The sequence below is a fragment of the Scyliorhinus canicula genome, chromosome 9 (assembly GCF_902713615.1).
Source record: "Scyliorhinus canicula chromosome 9, sScyCan1.1, whole genome shotgun sequence".
NCBI classification, from domain to species: Eukaryota; Metazoa; Chordata; class Chondrichthyes; order Carcharhiniformes; family Scyliorhinidae; genus Scyliorhinus; species Scyliorhinus canicula.
In genome coordinates, this window is record NC_052154.1 from 42,790,772 (window position 1) to 42,803,539 (window position 12,768).

A 12,768-nucleotide genomic window follows, 5' to 3' on the forward strand; every position below is an offset into this window, starting at 1 on the left:
GAGGCATTTCACCACTCAGAAAGCTGTGAAAGCTTTGGATTTTCTTTCCCAGAGAGCTGTGAATTTTTAGTCATTGAGTATATACAAGGCTAGGATTGATGGATGTTTTTGTACTAAAGTATTTGAGGGATATTGAGATAGTGCAGGAAGGTGATCAACCACAATCATATTGAATGGCGGAGCATGTTTCAAAGTCCGTGACCTCCTCCAGCACCTATTTTTGTGCACTTCTGTTTTGATAATGGGTCAGGTATGTCAGCTGAAACTCAGTTTAGTCAGGTTCTACACTTTGGTCTTCACCTGAATTGACAGCTGAGGTTGGTGTTCTTACAGCTATTGTGGTCCACATTCTCTGTTGTATAAAAGCAAATCAGGTGTCATTTTCTGCACGCAGAAATGCTACTGCTGTTCCCAGTGTTAAATAGTTCTGACTTTTAAAAGTAAGAAAATTAGTTTTCATCAAGATTGGCACAGAGCGAAGTTGTCCTTTAGAAAAATGTATTTTTAGTCAGTGTAGAACAACAGAACATGATATCTAAGTCAGCATAAATATAAAAGTCAGTTTTCTGTATTTTTATTAATAATAGTTTAGAACTGTATGGTCTACCTTTACATAGCTTGACGAGTATAATTGATATGTACTATGGATAACATATTAATGAATCATGATAATTGTGACTACTTTACATATGCAAAGCAGGTTAATTAAAAACTGTCCTTTTGCCTATAACTCTGAAAGCACAATCCTATCTTTATCAAACTTGGAGCATATTGGAATCTGGATAATATACTGATGATGCATGCTAATTAGACATGATTTCCATATTAAATTCATTAATTAGGAAGTAGACTTTCTCCTGCAACTCAAAAACTGCAAATACTATCGTTATGCTATAAAAGATAATATTTTAATTAGTTATACTAATTAAATTGCATTTACATATGTAAATTGTGTTAATTAAAAAACTATTTTTCTGATGTCTGAAAAACTGCAGTTTGTGTCTTCATAAAACTTTAGACATTATAAGGATACTGAAATATTTAATACAATGAAGTTACACCATGTCAGACCTTACAACTTATCATCACATCCAAGTATTTACTTCCGCAACATGTTGAATGCTTTGAGTTTTCTGCTTCTGAAATGTTGATGTTTGCAAGAGGTTTGCCCTATTTTATAATAAAATCAGTTTGGTAAAGGATTTCTAAGTATGGAAGATTGAAATGAGATACAACAAGTATGAAATACCCGACTTGATGTCAGCCCTCACGTTCTTGCTGGCAGCTGACAGTTGAGCAATTGGAGACTTAGGGGGCAAATTTGAATAGCCCCCAAAAATGGATGCGGGAATCGCGATGCTTGATTAATCTATGCCCATTGTTTCCAATGTAGGCAGCACACAAACATCATGCTCATTTAAATGGATGTATTACAACTTCAAATGATATGTCGAGTGGCTGCAGGAGACGCAAGTTCATGCGAGGCTAGCACCACTTAAAACCATCTTGCACTTATAGCAGGTGACTGGGGAAGAATATCTGACTTTCTAGAAGAGCAGCTAATAGACCAGTGTAAGACAGCATGCTCCAAGGTTCTCAGACATTGTACTGGAAGCCTTGGTGCATGAGGTGCAAGGGAAAAAGGGTGTCCTCTATCTACAGGAGGCGCGATGTCCGACTTCAGTTAGCACTGCTTTAGACAAGTAAAGGCACTTGAATTGAGCAGCCTTCAGCTCTTAAGTTGGAGGCTGCTCTCAGTCAAAGGCAGTGAAAGTGATCTTCAGAATATAACCAAGAACAGGGTTCTGCCCTGGAACTTAGGAACATAGAATTAGGAGCAGAAGTCGGCAATTCAGCCCTTTGAGGCTGCTCTGCCATTCAATAAGATCATGGGCGATCTCTTCCTGGTCTCAAATCCACTTCCTTACCTGATCCCAAATTCTGTTGACCTGTTTTTTTGATCAGAAATATATCTATTTTCTTCTTGAAACTATTTAATGATTCAGACGCCACTTCACTGTGGGGCAGCGAGTTCCACAAATTCACCACCCTCTGCAAGAAGTAGTTCTTCCTCATCTCAGTTTTAAATCTACCGCCTTTTAAACTATATCTGTGACCTCTCATTCTAGATTGCCCCACAAGGGGGTATATTTGGTCGACACTTACTTTATCAATCCCTCTTAGATTTTTACATACCTCAAACAGAACCCCTCTCATTCTTCTAAACTCCAGCGAGAGTGGATGCCCAAACTGTTCAACCTCTCCACTTACATCAACCCTTTCATCCCCAGAAACAATCTGGTGAACCTCTGAACTGCCTCCAATGCCACCACATCATTCCTCAAATAGGAGACCAAAACTGGACACATTACTCCAGATGTGGTCTCACCAACATCCCATCCAATTGCAACAACACATCTCTACTTTTATACTCCAGTCCTTTTGCAATAAATGTTAAAATTCCTTTTGCCTTTTTTATTACGTGCTGTAACCGCATACTGACTTTCTGCAATTCATGAACAAAGACACCGACAGACGCATTTTGAATTTGCTTCAAAATGCAAAATGGAAATGGCTACTTACCTCAATAGCTCCCCTCAATAGCCATTGCACCAGCATCACGTTTTTAAAAAGGAGTACTAAACGATGCCTGCCTGATTTCTCTTTGGGGAGCCGGTTAATTCCTGGGAGTCAGTTGCATTCGACTTCAATCTCGCTAATGGGATGGGCATTAATGCAAATTAGGGTTAATGATATGCTTGCCATATTTGGACAAGATCCGGAAATCGATTTTGGACTTTCCTATTATTTAACCAGTATTTCCAGATCCACGTTAGGCGCAATACGGTGGTTAAATCACACGCAAAGCATCCCTTTGGATATGGTCCTGGGATGGCTTTGCTAGAGGTAAGACACCTTTCCTTATTGCTAAGGCACATTTGCAAAAAGTATAAACTCACTGAAACTGTCAAAGCTTTCAAAAAACCTTCAAAAGATACTAGATGAGTTATTGTGAAGAGGGTAAGGGAATGGATATTGGGTGCGGGACATGGGTTGACATGAGTTGGCATGAAGTTGGCGTGGGTGCTATAAAGGAACATGGGCATGTAGGTGACATGAGGGGCCAAGGTGATGGGTAGAGGGGCATGGATTGGCGTAAGTGTATTAAGGACCTTGGGGGTGTGGATGGAGGGACATGGGTTGGTTTCAGGGGTATTAAGGGCCAAGGGGCAGGAGGTGGCATAGGTTAGCATGGATGGGAAATGTGGAGTGTGTGGATGAGGGGTGAGAGCTGGAGGGAGAGCTGTTTTTGTTTCAATCTTGTTTTTAATTTAATTCAGCAAAGTTCCAGAGTGGCTGGCCTGAAAGGCTTTACACTCACCCCAGGGGAGGTGGGCCCGACGTCTAATCCAGCGACTCCCTAGAACAAAAATCTCAACTTCGGGCAGCATGGTGCACAGTGGTTAGCATTGCTGCCTCACAGCCTCAGGGACCCAGGTTCGATTCCAGCCTTGGGTGACTATCTGTGTGGAGTTTGCATGCTCTCCCCGTGTCTATGTGGGTTTACTCCGGATGCTCTGGTTTTTTCCCACAGTCCAAAGATGTGTATGTTAAGTGGATTGGTCATGATCAACGCGTGGGGTAGTGAGGATAGAGCAGGGGATTGTGGGGGGGAATTGCCCTCGGTAGACTGCTCTTTCAGAGAGGTGGCGTAGACTCAATGGATCAAATCACCTCATTTGGCACTGTTGGGATTCGATGGATTTTTAAAAGTTGGATTTGGAGGATTGGGAATTGTCACATCTCTGTCAGCTGACTCAGGAGTGAAAATCTGGGCCCAGGTTTTCTTTCTGGAACTAAAGGTGAGCTTCTACTTCACACTTCTGTTCATCCTTAGAAAGCTGACTGAGAGTCAAACTTAGGATCTGAGAGATTCAGGGAGGAAGGCTGACAAAATGGGAGAAGCAGTTTGGTGTCCTGGAGAAACAAGAGTTCTTCTGATAAGCGAAAGAAATATGCTTCCTTCCCACATTGGAAAGCTCAGAACAAAACAAGAAAAACAACTGTCGCTGAGAAATAACTGCAGCTCTCGCATCATCTGCATGGTTTGAAGTGACAATTTCTTCTTCTTCTCCAGGTGGCACCCTCAATTATTTAAGTCACATCAAACCGCAGTTAGTTCAGTAGTTTTACTACCTGGCAGGGTGAGGAGGCAGGGCCCACGTCTACCTCAGCCAGAACGGCAATCAAACCTCGTGCTGTTCGCATGAATCAGAACCACACACTAACCATCCAGCCAAGTGAGCTAGCCGGCCCTCAAACTGACAACCACATTCCTCAAAAAAAAACAATGGGCGAAATTCGCCGCCTCCCACGACGGGTGGGAGAATAGCGGGAGGGCCTTCCCGACATTTTTGCCGCCCTCCCGCTATTCTCCCCCCCCCCCCTGCCGAAGTCCCGACCCGAATCGCTGCCGCCGTTTTTTTTACGGCCGGCAGCGATTCTCAGCTGTTAGATGGGCCGAAGTCCCAGCCCTTTCCGCCGTTTTTACGAACGGCAAACACACCTGGTCTTGCAGTTCGTAAAAACGGCGTCACAAACTCGCTATTAATAACCATGGCACCGATTGGCACGGCCGTACCACGGCCGTGCCAAGGGTGCCATGGGCCCGCGATCGGTGGGCACCGCTCGCGGGCAGCGGGCCCGATGCCCGCGCACTACTTGTCCTTCCGCCGCCCCGCAGTATCCATTCGCGGGGCGGCTGAGGGGCAACCCGGCCCGCGCATGCGCGGGTTTCGCGCAAAAACGCGATGATGTCACCCGCGCATGCGCGGGTTGGAGTCTTCCAAACTGCGCATGCGCGGCTGACGTCATATGACGCGTCAGCCGGCGCTAACTCCGGCAAGCGGGCTTAACGATTTTCGTTAAGCCCGTCTTGCCGGAGCCTACGGCGTCGGGCTGCTAGCCCCGACCGGGGACCAGAATCGGTCCCCGGTCGGGAAGGGGCGCGCTGCCGTAAAACCCGCCCGGGTTTTACGCCAGCTTTACGATTTCTCCCGTTTTGGGAGAATCTCGCCCAATATTTTTATTAAGGGCCATGAATAAAACTTACACATGAACAAAACTTGGTGGTTTTTGAAATATGACAGTAGCCAGTAGTATGGGGAACTCAGGTTACTATGTTTGTTGAAGGTCTGACTTCTTTCAATGTTATCTGCTTGATGTGGCCCTCCGGGCAAACTTCTTCAGAAGTAATTTGTTATATATGTAGTATTGCAATGTAAAATTAAATCTTGCACTGAACATATCTATTATTTTAAAATGAATTAAACTATTGGGAGAAATTTTTCGGCTGTTCACGTCGGCAGGAACTTCCGTTCCCGCTGACGCCGCAATCACGCCAGAGGTTACCTGGCGGCATGGGGTGGATTCAACGGGAAATCCCATTGATAGTAGCTGGACCAGAACATCCCACCATGGGACAATGGCGGGCCGCCTTCGGTCGCCGAGAAACACACCATAGGGACGCCAGAGAATCTCGCCCTTCAAGCCATAAAAGTCATGAGGAACTGTGGCAACGACACTGACTGCATAAAGACTTCATGTGAACATTAAGAAAAGCAAAGTCCTGGCTTGCAAAGTTATGAATGGAATATCAGGCCTTGAGACTTTTGAATGGTGCAATAAATTACATCGACATCTCAGGCCCACCAAAATGATCAGCATTATGACGTGGGTGCTATTCAGAAGATCCAACAACCCTTCACCTTCTAAATATAATTATATTATCATTGCACACCCTTCTTACAAAAAATAGATCTTTTCTACACTGGACGAAATATCATTGGAAGCATACTCATGCTTTTCCTAATAGTGTGTATTTTAAATAGCATTCATGCAGTGTTACCAAGCTATTCTGTCATGAAGGGTAACATTACATAGAATTATATTCCACAGAAATTATAGCAAGGAAATGGGATTCCTACCCTAGCAGTTAATATTCAAGCAGTTGTGCTCATCCCATATGCCAACTGTTTTTCTAAAGCAGATAGCGGCCAATCACTGACCCAGAGGCTCCGAGTTCAAGTCCACCTCGAGGACTTGTTGGTCATGAAAGGAACGTTCATGAAAAGGTTCAACGGTTGGTAGTTATGCTACTAATCTTTCAAACTATCCTCCAGTATTCACAAAATGGGGGAAAAAGTGTGAAGATATGAAACAAATAAACAAATTATTTTATTTATTCATCCATCGGATGTGGGAATTGTTGACTTATCCAACATTTATTGCCCATCCCTAATTTCTCTTGAGAAGGTGGTGGTGAGCTGCCTTCTTGAAACAGTACAGTCCATGGATTAATCATGCACCCACAGTGCTGTTCGGAAGGGAGTTCTCAGGTTTTGACCCAGCGACAGTGAAGGAATGACAATATATTTCAAGTCAGGATAGTGAGTGGCTTGGAGGAGAACTCCCAGGTGGTAATGTTCCCTTGTGGCCACTGCTCTTGTCCTTCTAGATGGCAATGGTTATGAATTTGAAAGGTGCTGTCTAAGGAGCTTTGGTGATTTCCTGCAGTGCATCTTGTAAATGATGCACACGGCTGTTAATATGTAGTAGAGAGAGGGATTGTTTGTGGATGGGATGCCAATCAAGTGAGCTGCTTTGTCCTGGAGAGTATTGAGCATTTTAAGTGTTGTTGGAGCTGCACTCATTCAAGCAAGTGGAGAGCATTTAATCACACTCCTGACTTGAGCCTTGTAGATGGTGGACAGGCTTTAGCGAGTCAGGAGGTGGGGTACTTGCCACAGGATTCCTAGCTTCTGACTTGCTCTGTAGCCATAGGGCAGAATCTTACCCAAAAAAATGGCAAAATAGCGAGAAAAACAGAGTGAATCCTGCCGATGGAGTCACGGATCTTTAGACTTTTGGAGGAAAAAAGGGAGTGGATGTAGTTAACGGTGTCAATCTGGCGAGGCAAAGACTCTGAGCCAGGAACCAGCTTCAAACAGATCAGGTGCCATCTTTAAAGGGTTTCTCACCAGTGCTGCAGCCAAACAGCCCCCAGGCCACATATTGGAGGTCTCAAGGTCCCCCTCCTGCCCTGACAGTCATCTGCGGCCGATCCCCCCCCACACCAACAGTCATCACCGGCAGATTCCTCCCCCTTCACTACAATCATTGACAGCAGAACCCCCCTCGCTATCTGCTCCTCCATCCCTGCTCACCACACATATATGTATCCCCCTACATGAGCCTCCCACTAGGGTCCTGCTCTGGCACTTCCCCTGGCACAGGGTTTGGCAGGAGTCAGTGCCAAGTCACTTTCCAGGTATATCCTTGTACCCACCAGGAGCCATGCCTACCTCTGTGCCCCCAGAGGATTCCCCTTGTCTGCCCCATGTCAGGCTGGGACTTGGTGTAAATTATTCCAGCGAGGTGTCACCCTGGCGTGGCGTCGAGATTTGGTGAAGGGGGAAGATGTGGAGTGAATGCTCAATAAAGATGTGCTAATTGTTCGCAGGCTCACATCGAGCAATTTGCACTTTCCACTGGCGAGGGGAGGGGGCAGTTAAGATTCTAAAAGTCAATCATGCTGGAGAGAATCACGTTTTTTGTTTCTCTCTGGACGGAGAGAGCTCAAAATCACCTAAACAGTATTTATTTGGCTAGTCCAGTTCAGGTTCTGGTCAATGGTAACCCCCAGAACGTTGATAGTGGGGGATTCAGCAATGATAATGCCATTAAATGTCAAGGGGCAATGGTTTGATTCTCTCTTGGTGGAGGTGATCATTGCCTGACACAAATGTTACTTGCCATTTGTCAATCCAAGGCTGCATATTGTCCAGGTCTTGCTGCATTTAGCTGTGGATGCTTCATGGTCTGAGGAGTCGCAAATGGTGCTGAAAATTATGCAATCATCAGTGAACATCCCCACTTCAGCCCTTATGTTGGGAGGAGGTAATATGATGTAGCAGCTAAAGATGGTTGGACCGAGGACACAAACCTGAGGAACTCCTGCAGTGGTGTCCTGGAATTGAGATGATTGTCCTCCAACTGCCATAACTTTGTGATAGTTATGGCTCCAATTCGTGGATAGTTCCCCTCACCCTGCCCCAGATTCCCATTTACTCCAGTTTAGCTAGGGCTCCTTGGTGCTATACGCAAATCAAATGCTGCCTTTATGTCAAGGGCAGTCACTCTCACCTCACCTTTGGAGTTCAGCTCTTTTTGAGCCAAGGCTGCAATGAGGTCAGGAGCTGAGTGACCCTGGCGGAACCCAAACTGAGCATTAATAAGTAGGTTATTGCTAAGCAAGTTCCACTTGATAGCACTGTTGATGACCCTTTCCATTTACAGATGATCGAAAATGGGCTGATTGGTCGGGTTCAAATTGACATGAATTTTGTCCCTTGCCGGGCAGATGCCAGTGCTGTCACTATACCAGAACAGCCTATCCTATGTATCCTGTTATTCCTCTTTTAGCCAAGTACCTGAATCGAGCCTCATTATGTTCTTGTTCAACATTCACTCATGCATAGTTAATAGAATCATAAAATACCTACAGTGCAGAAGGTGGTCTTTCGGCCCATCAAGTCTGCATTGACCTTCCAAAGAGCACCCTATCCAGGTCCACTCCCGTGCTTTATCCCCATAACCCCACCTAACCTTTGGACTCAAAGGGACAATTTACCATGGCCAATCCACCTAACCTGCACATCTTTGGACTGTGGGAGGAAACCGGACCAACCGGAGGAAAACCACACAGACACTGGGAGAATGCACAGACAATCACCCAAGGTCAGAATTGAACTTGGGTCCCTGGCGCTTTGAGGCAGCAGTGCTAACCACTGTGCCACCGTGTTGCTCACCAACTGCAGTGGAAATTCCTCCTGAGCATTTTACTGCACCACCAACCCCATTAGCTCTTCACTCAAAGGCTCTGACTTATCCACTTCAAATGGGGACAAATGAGTATTAATCCTGGGACCTTTAACATCATTAAGTACAATCCAGGTTGAAGTTTTAAATTAAAAGTAACTAAAATACTTAATTAGTACAATGATTATTTAAATTGAGATATAATTTACAATTTTGATGTCTGTGGTATTTCAGATTTTTATTTTACTTAGACCCATATTAAATGCCTTAGTTGAGTGTTGCTGAAAGAAAGACACATGCTGTCAAAGCTTTTTGTCATGTACTCATCAGGAAAACTTGCAAGGATACCAATTGTAAAGGAAACAACTGTATAATTTATACTGTATGAGAGGAGACTGCTGATTAGTTGGCAAGTGGACTCTGATTGGTGAAAGCATTGCCATGGAGAATGCACCAGGAAACATTTAATTGGCAAGCAACTATTCAAATTCAAACCAGACAGGTTGACTCTGGTTGATCAAGGCATTGCCATGATGAATGAACCAGGGAATAGCAGGATCCAAACATTTGTTTAGTTAAAAAAAAGTTGCAATGTGTGGACATGCTCCTTCTGTCTGCAAAGAACAGGGATCACTTCATTATCAGAACATTTGGAAATAAACACTGGCACAACCTTGGGTCTGCTACAGTTGTGGAGAAATTTGTTAGATATCTTACATACGGAGATATAAACATATAAACATATGAATTAGGAGCAGAGGTAGGCCACTCAGCCTCTCGAGCCTAAGATCATGGTTGACCTGATTGCAACTGGAACTGATTGTAACTTCAACTCCACCTTCCTCTTATCCCCTTTAACCTTTTAACCCCTTGTCCAAGAATCTATCCACTTCTGCCTTAAAAATATTCCAAAGCTTTGCTTCCACTGCCTTTTCAGCAAGAGAATTCCAAAGACTCTCAACCCTCTGAGGGAAAATATTTCTCCCCATCTCTGTCTTAAATGAGTGACTCCTTATTTTTAAACAGTGTTTTTTTGTTCTAGATTTTACTACAAGGGGAAACTTTAATAAGGACATGGGGAGCCCACACCAAGTAAAATAAAGAACGTTGACTTAGTTACAATTACAGGATGTACACTTCCCAGTAGATCCCTACTGGGTCTCTCTCTCTGGTCAGTGCCTTACTGGCCGACCTTATATACATTGCTAAATGGAGTTTCCCCACCCCTCAGAGGGGGGCCTTTGGCTCCGCGAGAGGGACGGGGAAGATAACTATTCCCACCCTTTAAGTCCCGTGAAGGATATTACAGAAAAATCCTCTCCATATTCACCCTGCCAAGACCCCTCAGGATCTTGTATGTTTCAATCAAGTCACCTCTTACTCTTCGAAACTCCAGTGGATGCAAACAGAAAGGGCCAACCTTTCCTCACAAGACAAACTACCCAATTCTGGTGTTAGTCCAGTAAACGTTCTCTGAACTGCTTCCAATTACATCTTTCCTTATATAAGGAGACCAATACTGTACACAATACTTCAGATCTCACCGATGCCCAACATAACTGAAGCATAACCTCCCTACTTTGGTATTCAATACCCACCGCAATAAACAATAACAAACCATCAACTTTCCCATTTACATTCTGTACCTGTATACTAACCCTCTGCAATTCATGCACGAGGACACCTAGATCCCTCTGCATCTCAGAGCTCTGCAATTGCTCACCATTTAGACAATATGCTTCTTTTTTACCTTTCCTGCCAAAATGCCGAAGTACCACATATTCAGATAATTATAACAGTAATCATTTTTGTTCAGAATGACTGAAGCACATTAATTGCACTACCTTTAATCCTTTGAGGCTGCAGTGTTGCTTTCTGGCCACTTAACATTTCACTGGAAGAATCTACAAGTCGGCTTCCAAAAACAATGGAACCCTTTTTGATTTTTCTCTTACGGTCTTGCAAGGGAATGCAATGACATCAATGCTTTGTGCTGATCTCATGATCTCAGCTCATCACATCACACTAGAATTGTTTATGAGTGCTATTTTTTCTAATGTGAAAACAAGGCCATAGAAAATCCAAGCTTTCTTTGTTAATTCAAAAGGTTGTGTTAAATGCTTAACCCTATAGGAAACCCAAATTAAAAGCCTTTACTTTCATTAGAAGCTACAGCACAAATGAATGACGATTTAAAAGAAATGTGAAATTAGGTAAATGCTTTCGTAAACAGCACCTTGATCAGGGGCATTTTACACTATGGCCATTTTGTTAATGGAAGGCTCAGAAAGGCAACAATTGACCTGAAATATTTTCATTCCGAATCACAAAGCAAAAGTAATCCCACCAACTATGTTTGATAGAAACTATTCCGTGTTATCTTGTAATGTTTATTCATTTGTTCTGCTACACTTTTCTCTCTTAGCAATTCAAAGGGGACTTACAAGTAATAAGTTGCAAATTGGACCACTACCCAGGAACTAGCCAGCATTCTTCATGGGTATTTAAACAACGACATTAAGTACTGTAGGCATCTCTGGAATGTGCAGTCTGGATTTTACTGTTCTAACAATTTCTTTGTCAAGACTTTTCTTTAAACTGGTAATATATTAATCCAACTCGGAAAACATTGTATGGGGATTGTGTGCCAGTTTAACACAGAACTGAACAAAAGTGATCAATTAAACTCTTGCATTTTGTTACCCTACCATTACCTCCTCTTTGTTCAGGCAATGTTTTCTTTATTTTGTGATCAGAGCAATCTGTAAGTCCTAATTAGGTCTCCTGGGTTGGAATTACATTTTGTTTGGCTAAAAACGCTCAGTAAAATATTTTCAATGAGAGCTGCTACCTCTGTGTACTATCACCAACATTGTCATTAATGGAGGTATTCTCAGCAACGACACAATAGTTATTAATTGGGATAGAATGCTGTCACGGTGACAGGAAACCCATCTGTAGTTACGTATTTTACACCAAAATTCAAACAGGCAAAGTGATTTGTGCCACTATTCGGGAGACATAAACAGAGGAGCATCAGACAAGATTACCATAAGAGGGGGCGAGCAGGCGGAATTGGCAGGACTTGTTACACCTCAGGGTGCAAGAGCTGCCACTAGTCTATTACAGAATGACATGGATGGTGAGAATTCCATCCGACAGAACATCCCAGACCATCCCCTGCATTGTGCCACCCCTCAGCAGTGAAAATGGAAGCATGGTAGAAGAATGTAGTAATTGGGGAAAATGCGGAAAAGCAAACATTTAAATCCAAATACTGGAGGTAAACCTAGCCCTTGACCAGAGCACAGAATTAGCAAAAACAAATCAGTAACTTGACTTACATCTTACCTGACCTTTGTGTCCAATGAATTTAACGAAAAGACAATGGTGCACGGCAACAGACAACCCATTCGCTATTATCCCTTTTGCACTTTCACTGAAAACCAATTTTACCCCTGGTAACTTTGATTTCATAATGCAAAAGATAGTTTTCCCTTTGTCAAATTTGCCAGAACATTGTGGTACAAAGCATGTCAAATATTGAAATATCTTATATTGCACCACCGTTACAAGCTCCATACATTCATGATCACACGATTGGTAAAGAAAACACGATTGGTAAAGAAAACACAACATAAAAATCAAATACGGTGAACTGGAAAGCTGCAATGTATTCACCACGTTCACCCCGTTACCTCCATATCAGTCTCTATGTATTCCTCTGTTTCTAGCAGCATCTTGACATAGATTTCTTATTCGCTATAGTCCCTGATTTAGATCATTATTTTGAGTTAAAGAAAATATATCTGCCAATTAATTTGTCATATTCTTGTACTGTAATCCAAATAGATATTGGATTAAAGAAAATATACCTAAAATTTATCT

General features: G+C 43.2%; 1 protein-coding gene across 13 annotated transcripts in view; it reads right to left on the reverse strand.

The window, feature by feature from the left end:
- The window catches only part of znf536 (zinc finger protein 536), a 666,926-nt gene that overhangs the window by 370,595 nt on the left and 283,563 nt on the right, over positions 1-12,768 (reverse strand). The window lies entirely within an intron of this gene.